We start from the raw sequence: 15,866 nt of genomic DNA on the forward strand, positions 1-15,866 counted from the left end.
GGAGTGTGGGTGAGCAGGTCAGGCCTCCCGCTCTTCAGTCCGTGGGGGCATTTGTTGATTCCACAGCGACACTGGAGGAAGGGAAGCCTTCTTAGGGGGACGAGGCCTCTAGGAGGACAGCTCCTCCAAGCAGTAGCCTCCCTCTCTTTGAAGAGGTCTCACACGCTGGCTTCATCAAGGAAGCAAGGTCTGGAGGAAAATAATTGCTTAGAAATGTTTCTGGTTGGGTGCAGTGATGCATGCCTGTAATCCCAGCACTTTGGGAGGCCCAGGTGGGCAGATCACTTGAGGTCAGGAGTTCGAGACCAGCCTGGCCAACATGATGAAACCCCGTCTCTACTAAAAATACAAAAATTAGCCAGGTGTGGTAGCACGTGTCTGTAATCCAAGCTTCTAGGGAGGCCGAGGCAGGAGAATTGCTTGAACCCAGGGGGTGGAGGTTGCAGTGAGCCGAGATCATGACACTGCACTCCAGCCTGGGTGACAGAGTGATACTCTATCTCAAAAAAAAAAAAAAAAAAACAATGTTTCCTATCACATCTTCCATCTCCTGCCTCCTCCTTCTGTTAATCTTGAGGACTGTCACAATGGCATGACAGTGCCTCTTTTTCCATAGGAGGACATGTTGCCAAGGGACAAAGCACATGGATGGGGGAGCCTATCAGGCCTATCAAGGTGAAGAGAGGCCAGTGTTATCTCATTTAGAGAACAAGACTCACATTTGCTTAAATGGAGCCTGTTATCTGTCACTAAATTCAGTCTTCTGACCCATTGTCTGACCTGCTTCCCTCACTCCAATCCAATCTGGCTGAGTTCCTGCCCACTGAACATGGTTCTTGTCACACGTGTCCATGTGAAGAGAGTCCACCAACAGGCTTTGTGTGAGCAACAAAGCTGTTTATTTCACCTGGGTGCAGGCGGGCTGAGTCTGAAAAAGGAGTCAGCAAAGGCTGGTGGGATTATCATTAGTTCTTATAGGTTTTGGGATAGGCGGTAGAGTTAGGAGCTATGTTTTGTGGGCAGGGGGTGGATCTCACAAAGTGCATTCTCAAGGGTGGGGAGAATTACAAAGAACCTTCTGAAGGGTAGGGGAGATTACAAAGTACATTGATCAGTTAGGGTGGGTCAGAAACAAATCACAATGATGAAATGTCATCAGTTAAGGCTGCTTTCACTTCTTTTGTGGATCTTCAGTTGCTTCAGGCCATCTGGATGTATATGTGCAGGTCACAGGGGATATGATGGCTTAGCTTGGGCTCAGAGGCCTGACATTCCTGTCTTCTTATATTAATAAGAAAAACAAAACAAAATAGAGGTGAAGTGTTGGGGTGGTGAAAATGTTGGGGGGGGTGGTATGGAGAGATAATGTGCAACGTTTCTCAGGGCTGCTTCGAGTGGGATCAGGGGTGGTGTGGGAACCTACAGTGGGAGAGATTCAACTGAAGAAAGATTTTGGGGTAAGGGGTGATATTGTGGGGTTGTTAGAAGGAGCATTTGTCATATAGAATTATTGGTGATGGCCTGGATGTGGTTTTGTATGAATTGAGAAACCAAAGACACAAGGTCTGAATAAGAGAAGAAGAAAAGCAGGTATTAAAGAACTAAGAGGCCGGGCGCGGTGGCTCAAGCCTGTAATCCCAGCACTTTGGGAGGCCGAGACGGGCGAATCACGAGTTCAGGAGATCGAGACCATCCTGGCTAACACGGTGAAACCCCGTCTCTACTAAAATACAAAAAAAAATTAGCCGGGCGAGGTGGCGGGCGCCTGTACTCCCAGCTACTCGGGAGGCTGAGGCAGGAGAATGGCGTGAACCCGGGAGGCGGGGCTTGCAGTGAGCTGAGATCCGGCCACTGCACTCCAGCCTGGGCAACAGAGCCAGACTCTGTCTCAAAAAAAAAAAAAAGAACTAAGAATTGGGAAGACCCAGGACATCCAATTAGAGAGTGTCCAAGAGGGTTCAGTGTGATTACTTGCTTGGTTGTTGAGTTTTTGGGCTCTATTCTTGACAGAGTCCTTTTTGTTAAGTTGGAGGCTGAGCTTGGTGAGGTGTGTTTTTAAAAGACCATCAGTCTGTTCTACCTTTCCTGAAGACTGAGGACGGTAAGGGGTATGAAGTTTCCACTGAATATCAAGAGCCTGAGAAACTGCTTGGGTGATGTGACTAATAAAGGCCAGTCCATTATCGAACTGTATAGAGGTAGGAATGTCAAACCGAGGAATTATGTATGACAGAAGGGAAGAAATGACTGTGATGGCCTTCTCAGACCCTGTGGGAAAGGCCTCTACCCATCCAGTGAAAGTGGTTTTTTAGTTTCCTGACTCAGGGCATTTGAGTAAAGTCAATTTGCCAGTCCTGGGTGGGGGCAAATCCCCAAGCTTGATGTGTAGGGAAGGGAGGGGGCCTGAACAATCCCTGAGGAGTAGTAGAATAGCAGATGGAACACTGAGAAGTGATTTCCTTGAGGATAGATTTCCATAATGGAAAGGAAATGAGAGGTTCTAAGAGGTAGGCTAGCAGCTTGTAACCTACTTGGAAGAGATTATGAAATGACGATAGAATAGAATGGGCCTGTGAGGCTGGAAGGAGATATTTTCCTTGGTCCAAGAACCATTTGCCTTGTGTGAGAAGAGATTGATAGGTGGAACTTTCAGTAGGAAAGTAGGTGGGAGTAACCAATAAGGAGAAAAGCTGGCTGTGAGGGACGGAAGTTTGAATGCTAGCTGCTTCTTTAGCTACCTTGTCAGCATAAGCATTGCTTTGAGCGATGGGATCTGATGCCTTTGGTGGCCCTTGCAGTGTATGACTCCAGCTTCCTTTGGAAGTAAAGTGGCCTTGAGAAGAGTTGTTTTTTTTTTTTTTTAAGAGACATTAATGATGGAGGACCCTTGCATAGTGAGAAAATCTCTTTCAGCCCATATAACAGCAAGGTGGTGCAGGATATGGAAGGCATATTTACAGTCAGTATAAATATTGACACACAATTCCTTTGCAAGAGTGAGGGCTCGAGTTAAGGCAATGAGTTTGGCTTGCTGAGAAGTAGTGGAGGACGGCAGAGCAGTAGCCTCAATGATAGATATGGAAGATATTACAGCATAGCCTGCCTAATAGCCTGTGTGGCAATTAGGCCTGGTGGAACTGCCATCAATAAACCAGGTATGAACAGGGTGAGGAACAGGAAAGAAGGAAATATGCGGAAATGGAGTGAATGCCAGGTGTATCAGAGAGATACATTCATGGGGGTCAGGTGTGGTATCAGAAATAATGTGGGAGGCCAGATTGAAGTCCGGGCCAGGAACAATAGTAACTGTGGGAGACTCAACAGAGAGTGAGTACAGCTGAAGGAGCTGGGGAGCAGAAAGTATGTGTGTCAGGTGTGAGGAAGAAAATAGATTTTGGAAGTTATGAGAACTGTAGAGAGTGAGTTGAGCATAGTTTGTGAGTTTTGACAGCCTCTAAAAGTTTTAAAGAAGTGGCAGCCACCACATGCAGACATGAGGGCTATGCTAAAACAGTAAGGTCAAGTTGTTTGGACAGAAATGCTACAGGGCATAGTCCCAGTTCTTGTGTAAGAATTCTGACCGCACAGCCCTGTACTTCGGCTGTGTGTAATGAAAAGAGTTGGGATGAGTTAGGGAGAGATAGTGTGGGAGCAGATTTTAGGGCTGCTTTTTAAGGAACGGAAAGGGGAGTGGAGAAAGGATTTAGGATTTATGGGGTCAGCTAGGTTTACCTAGAACAGAATGTGTTGTGGAGGGAGGTACCGAGGATAGGAGAGTATGTGGGTTAGGCACCATGGGGTGGATAAGCAAGACAATTTGGTTGATAAGGCACAGATCCTGAACTAACCTGTAAGACTTGTCTGGTTTTTGAACAGGTAAAATGAGGGAATTGTAAGGAGAGTTTATAGGCTTTAAAAGGCCATGCTGTAACAGGAAAGTGACAACAGGCTTTAATCCTTATAAAGCGTGCTGTGGGATGGGATATTGGTGTTAAGTGGGGTAGGGTGATTAGGTTTTAATGGGATGGTAAGGAGTGCATGATTGGTTGCCAAGGAGGGAGTAGAGGTATCCCATACTTGTGGATTAAGGTGGGGAGATACAAGGGGAGGATGCAAAGGAGGCTTTGAACTGGGGAAAAGGGCAGCAATGAGGTGTGACTGTAGCCCAGGAATAGTCAGGGAAACACATAATTTAGTTAAAATGTCTTGACCTCATAAGGGAGCTGGGCAGGTGGGGATAGCTTAAAAGGAGTGCATAAAAGAATGTTGTCCAAGTTGGCACCAGAGTTGGGAAGTTTTAAGAGGTTTAGTAGCCTGGCTGTCAATATCCACAATGGTTATGGAGGCAAGGGAAACAGGCCCTTGAAAAGAAAATAATGTGGAGTGGGTGGCCTCCATATTGATTAAGAAGGGGACAGACTTACCCTCCACTGTAAGAGTTACCCAAAGCGTCCATGAAGGTCCAGGAGGCTTCTGAGGCGATCAGGCAGCGTCAGTCTTCAGCTGCTAAGCCAAGAACATCTGGGAAGGAGTCAGTCAGGTAGCCTTAAGCCAGAGTTCCAGGGGCTCTGGGAGTGGCTGCCAGGGGGGTTGTCCGGTTTCCAGTGGGGTCCCACACACATGGGACACAGCTTAGGAGGAATCCCAGGCTGCAGGCATTCCTTGGCCCAGTGGCCAGATTTCTAGCACCTGAAGCAAGATCCTTGGGGAGGTGGTCCTGGAGGAACGCCTGGCCACTGTGGTTCAGACGTATTAAAGTTCTTGTGTTCTGGAGATATGGCTGGGGTTTCTCTCACAATGGAGGCAAGTAATTGCAACTCAGAAATACGTTGCTACTTGGCTGCCTCTACTCCATTATTGTACACCTTGAAGGCGAGATTAATTAGGTCCCGTTGTGGGGTTTGAGGGCCGGAATCTAATTTTTGGAGCTTTTTCTAATGTCGGGAGTGGATTAGGTGATAAAATGCATATTGAGAATAATACAGCCTTCCTCTGGGGTCTAGGACAGTAAAATGCCTAAGGGTTGTTGCCAAACGGGCCATGAACTGGGCTGGGTTTTTATATTTGATGAAAAAGAGCCCAAATGCTAACTGATTTGGGAAAAATCAGATAAAGAAAAAGGAGCATTAACCTTGGCTATGCCTTCAGCTCCAGCAACCTTTTTAATAGGAAATTGTTGGGCAGGTGGGGGAGGGCTAGTCAGGGAACGAAACTGCAAGCCAGACCGGGTGTGAGGAGGGGAGGTGATAAAAGAATTATAGGGTGGGGGAGCCGAGGCTGAGGAAAAATTGGGACCTGGCTTGGCCTGGCTGGTGAGCAGCAGCCTGGGGAGGAGAGGTCAGATGGGTCCGTAGAAAAGGAGGATTCAAAGGACTCAGAGATTGGGGTGGAGACTGAAGGAACAGATAGGAGACAAAGAAGAAAGATTTGGGCTGAGTCACATTGGGAGCAGAGACTAGGGAGGGACCAATGTGTAAAAGAATGCCTGGACGTCAGGCACCTCACACCATTTGCCCATTTTTTGACAAAAAGTATCTAGATCTTTTAGGATAGACAAATCGAAAGTGCCATTCTCTGGCCACTTGGAACTACTGTTGAGTTTGTATTAGGGCCAAGCAGTGTTGCAGAAGAAAATAAGGGATTCAAGTTTTAGGTCAGGGGTGAGTTAAAGAGGTTTTAAGTTCTTGAGAACACAGGCTAAGGGAGAAGAACGGGGAATGGAGGGCGGAAGGTTGCCCATAGTGAACGAGGTAAGTTTAAAGAGAAAGGTAGAGACATGGAGAAGGGGGTGGTGCGATGAGCAGCCCTGGGCTGTAATGTGGATGAGCAGCCAAAGCAGGCATCCCCACAATTGATTTGCCACCAAGGGAATGTGGGTAAATGACCAAGGCAGGTGTCCCCATGGTGATCAGACACCAATGGAGTGTGGGTGAATAATCAGGCAGGCGTCCCCGCAGTGATTAAACACCAAGGGAAGACTTCCCGGGTCTGTAACCAGCGCTGGAGTTTTGGGTCCACGGATAAAATGTATCTCCTTTGTCTCTACTAGAGATGAAAAAGAACTGGAATTGGAAGGACAGGGAGATTGAAAGGTGGAGAGAGAGGGAGATTGAAGGGTAGCAAGAGAGGCTGTAGAAGAGAATGAAAAGACCGCTTACCTGATTTGAAGTTGGTGAGATGTTCCTTGGGCTGGTTGGTCTGAGGACCCGTGGTCGTAGGTGAATCTCTTCACAGAGTGAGGGTGAGGACAGGGGACTGCTCTCCTGAAGGAGTCCCTCTGACTCGGATCTTTGGTACCAAATGTCACATGCATCTGTGTGAAGAGACCACCAAACAGGCTTTGTGTGAGCAACAAGGCTGTTTATTTCACCTGGGTGCAGGTGGGCTGCATCCAAAAAGAGAGTCAGCAAAGGGTGGTGGGATTATCACTAGTTCTTAGAGGTTTTGGGATAGGCAGTAGAGTTAGGAGCAATGGTTTGTGGGGCAGGGGGTGGATCTCACAAAGTACATTCTCAAGGGTGGGGAGAATTACAAAGAACCTTCTTAAGGGTGGTGGAGATTACAAAGTACATTGATCCATTAGGGTGGGGCAGAAACAAATCATAATGGTGGAATGTCATCCGTTAAGGCTATTTTCACTTCTTTTGTGGCTCTTCAGTTGCTTCAGGCCATCTGGATGTATACATGCAGGTCACAGGGGATATGATGGCTTAGCTTGGGCTCAGAGGCCTGACAGTTCTCACTTCTCCAGAACAGCTAAGGGTTTTTTTTGTTTTTTTTTTTTTGAGAGCGAGACACAGAGGGATAGAGACAGACACACACACACACACACACAGAGAAAGAAGTCCAAACAGAAAAAAGGAGAGCAGCTTCTTGTGAGCGAGAGAGAGAGACAGAGAGAGAGAGACAGACAGAAACACACACACACACACACACACACACATGCACAGAGGTCCAAACAGAAGAAAAGAGAGAGGAGAGCAGCTCCTTGTGAGAGAGAGACAGAGAGAGAGACAGAGAGAGAGAAAGAGCCAGAAAGAGAGACAGGGAGAGACACAGAGAGACAGAGAGAGAAGGAGAGAGAGATGAGAGACATCCCAAAAAAGGGAGAAAGGCAGATCTTTAACCTCTCTCTGCCTTTCTGGTTCTGCCCCAAACTCCACTCTACTTCCTCTTCTTTCTTTTTCTTTTAGCTATTTGTATCTCTCATAGAGGAGCTGAAAAACAGACCTCAGCAGAGCTATGGTTGTTTTATGTGAGCAGAAGCGGGTATCCTACTTAGCACATACACATGTGAGGAAAAGTGTGGGTATCTGTGTTTCTGCACTAAGGTGTGGGGTTTGTTTTCTACAATCCAGCCCCCTCCACAAGTTGGGCCCAGGTGTTTGAGACCAGCCTGGTCAACACAGGGAGACCTCGTCCCTACTGAAAATTTAAAAAATTAGCCAAGCATGGTGGCTTGCATCTGTGGTCCCAACATTTTGGGAGACAGAAGCAAGTGGATTGCTGGAGCCCAGGAGTACGAGACCAGCCTGGCCAACACAGGGAGACCTCGTCCCTACTAAAAATTTAAAAAATTAGCCAGGCATGGTGGCTCGCACCTGTGGTCCCAGCTACTCAAGACCAGCCTGCACAGTCCAGTGAGACCTTGTCTCTACCAAAAAAAAAAATTAAATTAGCTGGGCGTGGTGGTACATGCCTCTAGTCCCAACTACTCAGAAGGCTGAGGTAGGAGGATGGCTTGAGCCCAAAAGAGTGAAGCTGCAGTGAGCCACGATCAAACCGCTGCATTCCAGCCTGGGTAACAGAATGAGACCTTGTCTCAAAAAAAAAAAAAAAAAATTAAAATAAATAAATAAATAAATAAATAATCCGTCCTATATATTCCAAGTCAACATATATCCATATTACTCTCAATGGCTCCATAGTATTTCATGTTATGGATATATCATAATTTTTTAAACAAATTCTGTATTTGGGGACATTTATAAGATTTACAACATTTTACATGTACAATGCCTTCCATAAAAACTCTTCTATGTTTGCTTTTTATACTCTTGTTCATAGGGCAGATTCTCTACGAAAATAAACACTGAGATTAAGATGTGCTTTGAAGATGTTTACTGCAGGACTGGCCCAGGGCTCATGCCTGTAATCCCAGCACTTTGGGAGGCTGAGGCTGGAGAATCACCAGGTCGGGAGATGGAGACCATCCTGGCTAACACGGTGAAACCCCGTCTCTACTAAAAATACAAAAAAATTAGCTGGGCGTGGTGGCGGATGCCTGTAGTCCCAGCTACTCAGCCTGAGACAGGAGGGAGAATGACTTGAACCCGGGAGGCGGAGCTTGCAGTGAGCCGACGTTGCGCCACTGCACTCCAGCCTGGGTGACAGAGCAAGACTCTGTCTTTAAAAAAAAAAAAAAAAAAAGAAAATGTTTACTGCAGAGCAATCTTGGGGCAATACCTGCAGAGGGAGTGAAGGAAGCATGATCGGGCAGAAGGAGAGGTAGAATTGAAAGGACACAAAGATACAAAAATGCGTACCCTCCCTTCCCCCCCCCCATGTTGCTAAACTCTTTGTTCTGCTTTCTAATCTTTGCACATACCAGAGATTTCATAAGTTCTGTGAGTACCTGTTTTTCTGCACGTACCAGAGATTTTGTAAGTTCTGAGGCAAGGTCACAAGACGTGTTTAAGTAAGATAAACTCTTGCTGCCATAAACCTGCTCTCCCGCCTCAAAGGTTGAACCGAAATATCAGAAATGGCGGGAACCAATCATAGTTAGCCAAATCGCCTTGTTCAAACACTAGCCAATCATATATCTGATTTGTATAATAACTCTATGCCCACTTTTCTTAGACTATATAACACTGCTCGGAGCTCAGTGGGGGAGCTCTCCTGCCCGTCTCGTTTCGCGAGCGAGTGAGAGTTCCAGGTTCGAACCTGTAATAAAGATCCTTGCTGCTTAGCTTTGACTCTGGACTCTGGTAGTCTTCTTCGAGGAATAAACGGTCTAGGCATAACAGAATTTTGATGCAGTCACAACAAAGGCCTTGGCCAATCCCATAGGTATTCTAGCTTTCTTTAGAGCTTGATTGACCAAGCCTCTATATCCCCTTACTATTTATTAGATGTTGACTGTCGCTGGGGAGGAGGCCTTACTTTCTGCAGACTGGTTCTCTGTCACTGTTACAGTCTTGCCAATGCACCACAATGTAGCAGTCTCTCGCTGCCCAAGGTATCATCCTAAGTTCTTTGTCTCACGACCAAGAAAGTTAAGGATGCTGGACACCAAGGGTGAGTTTGGAATGAAAGTTTAATAAGTGAAAGAAGAAAGGACCCAGAAGAGGATTGTTGTTTTTACAGTTGAATGCAAAGGCTTTTATAGGAAACCCATGAGGGCTACGAGCCTCCTTTGCATAAAAGGTGAATTTATCATAGCCCCACCCTGTCTTCCTAATGCGCATGTGGGCCCCTTATTGCACATGTGTCAGGGGACAGAATTTTCCATTGCAGGCATATATGAGCAAGTCACCTGTGTAGCCCTTCTTATGTCTGTGGTCATGTCTTAGGTAAGCCCCTGTGCAAATTCCCTTATCTGTGCCTGCAGGTTGTTGTTTTGTTTGAAAGGATTAAACCAAGGACCCACCCTAACTGCCTGCCTGATCAGGCTTTTTCTTTTCTCCTCTGTCACTACAAAGGCTATTTATTCCCAGAGAGAGACTCAGCTGAGAGCTAGCTGTTCATCACCATCACTAGTCAGTGGAGGGAATGAGTGCCGTGTTCCTGAAGTGGGGGAACCGGGACATGCACCACTGCATCTACTACACCTTGCCCAGTTACTTCCTTGGCATACATTCCTAGATGTGTTTAGAGAACATGGACTTTTGATAAGGCTTTAGATATTATCAGTTGCCTTCTATAAAAGTGGTATTTTGGTGGGGTTGCTCACGCCTGTAATCCCGGCATTCTGAGAGGCCGAGGTGGGCACATCACGAGGTCAGGAATTTGAGACCAGCCTGGCCAATACGGCAAAACCCCGTCTCTACTAAAAACACAAAAATTAGCCAGGTGTGGTGGCGGGAGCCTGTAATCCTGGCTACTGGGGAGGCTGAGGCAGGAGAATCGCTTGAAACAGGGAGTCAGAGGTTGCAGTGAGCCGAGATCATGCCATTGCACTCCAGCCTGGGCAACAAGAGCAAGACTCTGTCTCAAAAAAAAAAAAAAAGTGATATTTCACTTCTAATAGGAGAGCAAGAGACCATTTTTTCTTCTCTGTCAAACAATAACATGCCCTTGCCTGCTCTTTTATCTGTGATTCCACAGCATTTCACACATTCTCTATTATACCGTCTCACATTCAGCGGGAATTCTTTCTTCTTGGTCTCCTAAAATACACTGTTTTCGAGAACAGAAAGGGTGTTTTATTCACACTTATATCTCCTGATCATGTACCATGTATACAGTCAGTCTCTAATTAATACATGTTAAGTAAATTAATGTCTCATTGTAGAAGACTAGGGAGTCACAGAAGATTAACTAACTAGAAACAACGAAAATACTATACAAAAAAAATTAGACATGGTGCAGAATCAAAAGATGGTTGTGGAAGAAATGGAATGTGTTTTTCATGAAGGAGGAATGTAACTACCCAATGGGTTCACCTTGCCCACAGCCTACACAGAGCCAATTTATCAAGACAGGGGAATTGCAATGGAGGAAGAGTAATTCACACAGAGCCGGCTGTGTGGGAGACTAGAGTTTAATTATTACTCAAATCAGTCTCCCCAAGCATTAGGGAAAGCAGAGTTTTTACGGACAACATGGTGGGTGAGGGGAAGCCGGTGAGACATGAATGCTGACTGGTCAGTTAGGAAACAAAATCCTAGGGAACTGAAGCTGTCGTCTTGTACTGAGTCAGTTCCTGGGTGGGGGCCACAAGATCACATGAGCCAGTTTATCAATCTGGGTGGTGCCAGCTGATCCATCAAGTGCAGGGTCAGCAAAATATCTCAAGCACTGATCTTAGGAGGAGTTGAGGGAGGGTCAGAATCTTGTAGCCTCCAGCTGCATGACTCCTACACCATAATTTCTAATATTGTGGCTAATGTTAGTCCTACAAAGGGAATCTAGTTCCCAGGCAAGAAGGAGGTCTGCTTTGGGAAAGGGTTGTTATTGTCTTTGTTTTAAATGACTAACTATAAACCAAGTTTCTCCCAAAGTTAGTTCAACCTACCCCAGGAATGAATAAGGACAGTTTAAAGCTTAAAAGTGAGATAGAGTCAGTTAGGTTAGATCTCTTTCACTGTCTCAGTCATACTTTTGCAAAGATGGTTTCAGGAAAGTGTCATGATGTGTACAATATCATCTGAAAAAGAATAAATGAGAAGCCTAGCTCTTCAATAAAGAGGCAACAATTAATGAAGGGTGAATTATCAAAAACAGAGAAGTGGTGTAATAAATATAGCTCAGGTAATATAACAGGTCAGGGACAAAAGTGTGTTTTTTTCCCCAGCTCTGCTACTTATAACTTGATGAGACTTTTTGATAAATCTTTTTGGAAGCTCTTAAAAACTACCAATGCCAGCCAGGTACAGTGGCTCATACATGTTAATCCCAGCACTTTGGGAGGCCAAAGCAGGCAGAACACTTGAAGTCAGGAGTTCGAGACCAGCCTGGCCAACATGGCGAAACCTCTTGTTTAATAAATAAAGTTTTGGCGTCACAAAAGAAATAGTACCGAACATAAAATTTTCTTTTTAATTCTCAGCAAGGCAATGTACTTCTACAGAAGGATGTGCCCTTACAGATGGAGCAATGGTGAGTGCACACTTGGACAAGGGAGGGGAAGGGGTTCTTATCCCTGACGCACATGGCCCCTGCTGCTGTGTCTTTCCCCTATTGGCTAGGGTTAGACCACACAGACTAAACTAATTCAGATTGGCTAATTTAAAGAGAGTGATGGGGTGAGTGGTTTCGTGGGAAAAATGGTTATGGCAGAGCAGGTAATCGGAAGGAGCCAGGGTAGAGCAGGTAATCAGAATGAGTCAGAGTGGAGCAGGTAATCGAAAAAGGTTGCTTTACAAGGAAGTTAAGTTTAAAAGTAGAAGGCAAAGAATTGAACGTACTGACATACTGATTCTTTGAAGAGAAATTTAGAACTCATATCTAACAACTTCTCCTCTTGTATTTCCTTACATTTTTTTCTCTTCACATTTCTTTAACATGTCTTGGCTTTGTTGTTTTGCTTGATTTTCCAAAAGAAGAAGCTTCTCTGGATAAGGTGGAGGATAGTTAAGGGAGGTTTTAGTAAGTGCCATTTTTATGAGCCTCTGCACCAACCCACAGATGCATGGTGTGACACAGCACCCAACAAGAATAAGTACACCCATTACGGCAGTGAGGGAAGTAAGAATTGAGGCTATTATTCTTCTCCATTTACTGAACCACTTTTCTAGCCATCCTGTAAAGGAGTCATTTACCCCTGAGTTGTTGGCTAACTCATTGGACAGAGCAGTCAGATCTTGCAATGCCTTTGTTGTACTTCCATCAGAGGCAGTGTTGTTTGGGATGAAAGTACAACATTGAATTTTATTCATGACGCAAATTCCTCTTCTTTCTGCTAATATGTCTAAGGCTATCCTATTTTCCCAAGCCATCTGGCTAGTAGCCCCCAATTGCTCAGTTATTCCTTTAACAGCATCTCTAGTGTAGTCAATAAATCGCTGTTGGTTGTAGTAGATGTAGTTTATCCAGTCTACATTTGTATTAATTGTCACTCACCAAAATATTGACTCAAATCCTGCAGCTATTTGATTTCGGGCTTTAAATTGATCTGGCATTCCCCATGGGACTCCAGTTGTGTTTAAATAGATGTTAGAGTCGAAAGACCCGTATGTGGCTTCTCTTGCTTTACAATGCCTTATTTTTCCTTCCTCTGGTTGATGAAATGCCAGGGTGAAAGGGATAGCCCATTGTACTAAAGCACAAGTGCCACTCCAGTTATTTGGCAGAGTTTCCGGTAAAGGTCCACAATACCACCACACATCTGCTCAGGGATGAAAAAGGGCTGACTGATTGGTAAGCTCTTGGAAAGTATTAAGTTCACTGCATCCCTTCAGGTCTCCAAGGAACACTAAGTTTCCTCCTTGTCACGAGAGACAAGAAGTGAACTTAATGTTGGGAGATGGAAGCTGGATGGCCCTTGGGGGCTGACCCACAGGGTGCCGGACTTCGGGATATAGCAGAGAGAGAGCTTGGCGTGACTTGTTACTCCAGGCTGTAGAATTCTGGAAAAGAGCTACCATGCAACCCATGCCTGGTCGACTGGAGGACCACCCTAGTGGAAAGGGGACAATCTGGGCCTCTGGCCTGCCGTGCACACAGCATAACAATTGCTTTTGTTTAACGTGCACACAGAATATTTGATCCATTCCAACCAGGCATTTGCACTTTGGTATCCTGTCTTAATTGCCAAAGTTTGTTTTAAGTCTTTAACTTCTATGATAACTATCTTGGTCTTGTCATTAGATGGAGGAGGAGCAATTGTTCCGTTGTGAAAGGTTTTGGAAGAAGCCTTAGAAGAAGGTGCAGGCGGTAGGGGATCAAAGAAACACATTGCAAAGAATCCAATAGGGTCTGTCCCTGAAACCTCAGCCCCCATACCATAAAACCAACTTAAAGAAGGGAACTAGCTTAGAAAAGGGGAAGAACTTTGAGGGTTCGAGATCATAACCTGTATAGGATGGCACTGGTTTAGCTGACAGTTGGGTGGCGGGGCTGTTCCTCTAGTAAAACAAATGTATGGTTTTAGGAAATTACAAAAACGGGTTGGGGCAGTCCATCCTTGCTCTTTAGTGGTTCACAGAATGCTGGACCAACTACGGCATAAAAGCTCTAAATAGCGGGACAAGACTCCTGGTTGACACTGGGGTCTTTATCAAAATCTCCCCACATTAATTGGTCCCAATTCACTAATGCCCAGTCTGAAGAGAGTCAGGAGGGACAGAGGTACTTTTCTGAAGTAGAGAGCTGTCTTTGACTTGGCAAATCCCCACAGGGTATAACAAGGCAAGCATCAAATGCAATAGTTTGAGGTGAAATTGACTTGGTTATGTTAATAACTAGATGGTCAGCAATAGAGTGAGGAAAGAAGAAAGAGTAATAGAATAGATGAAGGAGAGTTAAATTTTTCTTAGCTTTAGTTAGTAGGGTTTTCCTCTGGGACAATGGCCCAAACACTGGAGGGGGTGGTGCTTTCTTGACTTGGGTTTGATGAGTCCATCCCCTTTCCACTGTACGAATGGCAGTCTCAGTGGTTAGCAGCACAAGGTGGGATCCTTCCCAGGCTGGCTCAAGTTTTCCTTCTTTCCACCCTTTGATGAGAACATGATCCTCAGGCTGGTGCTGGTTTACTGGAAATTCTAGGGGTGGTACCTGTGCTAAAAGACTTAGTTTTGAGGGAAAGGAAAGTGGAAGATAAACCAAGTATAAAATTTCTAAGAAATTGATCTTCTGTTTTAAATGTGGGGACATCAGCAGTGGACTTTATAGTCCTTGGTGCCTTCTTACTTAAAGGAGAAATTTCCTTTAGCACCTATTTTTATTGGTTTTTATACCAAAGAAAGCCAAATACCATTTTATATTTGACAATGCTTCCTGTATGATTTTATACCAGATAAGCTAAATTTCACCTTTATATTAGTGTCTTATTAATGTTAAACTTAATTTTAATAAAATCTTGTAGACATACTTATCTAATTTTTAATGTCTGACCGTAATGTAAGATTTTTATAGACTCTTTTTAACCTTTTATAATTTTGATTAAAGAGTAGGTTAGTGCTTTAAGAAAAACCTGTTGTGCTTTTATTTAAATGTCTAGTTCACAGAAAAACTAGATTATACCCCTTTAATTTTAGCCAATATGCTTACACACAGAATTTCCTTTACAATTAAGGTTTCAGAACTTGCTTAAACCTTTAAAACCAGATATATATATTTAACCTTTTAATGTAGGTAAAATCCACATTCTTATGCCTCCTTATAATCCTTTTACCAAAGGTATATTTTACTTTCCTTACACATCTTGTACATAAACTGTTTCTTCAATAGGGAGGCCTAATTACTTTTAAATTATACAACATTTCTTGCATAAATTCCCTTTTATAACTTTTTTTCATGACTTTCACAGACAATTCTTCAACATGTCCCAACTTTTTGACTTGTTGCAATCATCCCTTTCTTTAAACAACTGTTGGAACCGAACTGTCGATTCCTTCCTGGGCAGGGGTCGCCGCGAAGGATCACCGACACGAGATTCACAGCAGAGAGTTATTTATTACTAGCGCGCTAGGGTCCCAAGCTCTAAGTTGGTCCTGGGACCCCGACTGCTTGTTATAGGCTGTTTATATAGGCAAACACAAGTTCAAACACAGCTTAGGGCGCGAAATTCAAACAAAGCTTTAGGCGCGTGGTAATTGGGTCTGTCTATGGCCTGAGCAAGGTGTCTTGTTCTAATTGGTTAGAGCAGGACCTTATGAGGTTTTTTTCTTGGAGTTGTTGATTCCGGGAACTTTGAGGCAGGGTGGGACCCCCGGAATTGGCAGGGTGGGACCCCATGAGGTTGTTTCCCGGAATTAGCAGGGTGGGACCCTATCAGGGTGGGACCCTATCAGGGTGGGACCTTATCCAGAGCCACCTGGTGTTAATTTTTTTTTAAGTTCTTTTTTTATGAGGCCTAGTTTCTAAGTTTTATGCGGCCTAGTTTCACAACCAGTTAATTTATTTTAGGACAAGAATTTACCATATAACATTCCTTTTTACATAAATTCTCCCCCCTCCTCCTTTTTTTCCTCAAAGATAAT

General features: G+C 44.6%; 1 long non-coding RNA gene across 1 annotated transcript in view; it reads right to left on the reverse strand.

The window, feature by feature from the left end:
* Window positions 1-876: 876 nt before the first annotated feature.
* Window positions 877-15,866, reverse strand: part of LOC106999317 (uncharacterized) — a 29,599-nt gene continuing 14,609 nt past the window's right edge. Inside the window, exons 6-8 of the long non-coding RNA XR_001446126.3 lie at window positions 6,159-6,313; window positions 4,425-4,521; window positions 877-1,281 (exon numbers count right to left, since the gene is read on the reverse strand). This is a non-coding gene — a long non-coding RNA (uncharacterized LOC106999317). The remainder of the gene's footprint in view (window positions 1,282-4,424; window positions 4,522-6,158; window positions 6,314-15,866) is intronic.

This window comes from Macaca mulatta, chromosome 7 (assembly GCF_049350105.2).
Source record: "Macaca mulatta isolate MMU2019108-1 chromosome 7, T2T-MMU8v2.0, whole genome shotgun sequence".
In the NCBI taxonomy this organism is placed as follows: Eukaryota; Metazoa; Chordata; class Mammalia; order Primates; family Cercopithecidae; genus Macaca; species Macaca mulatta.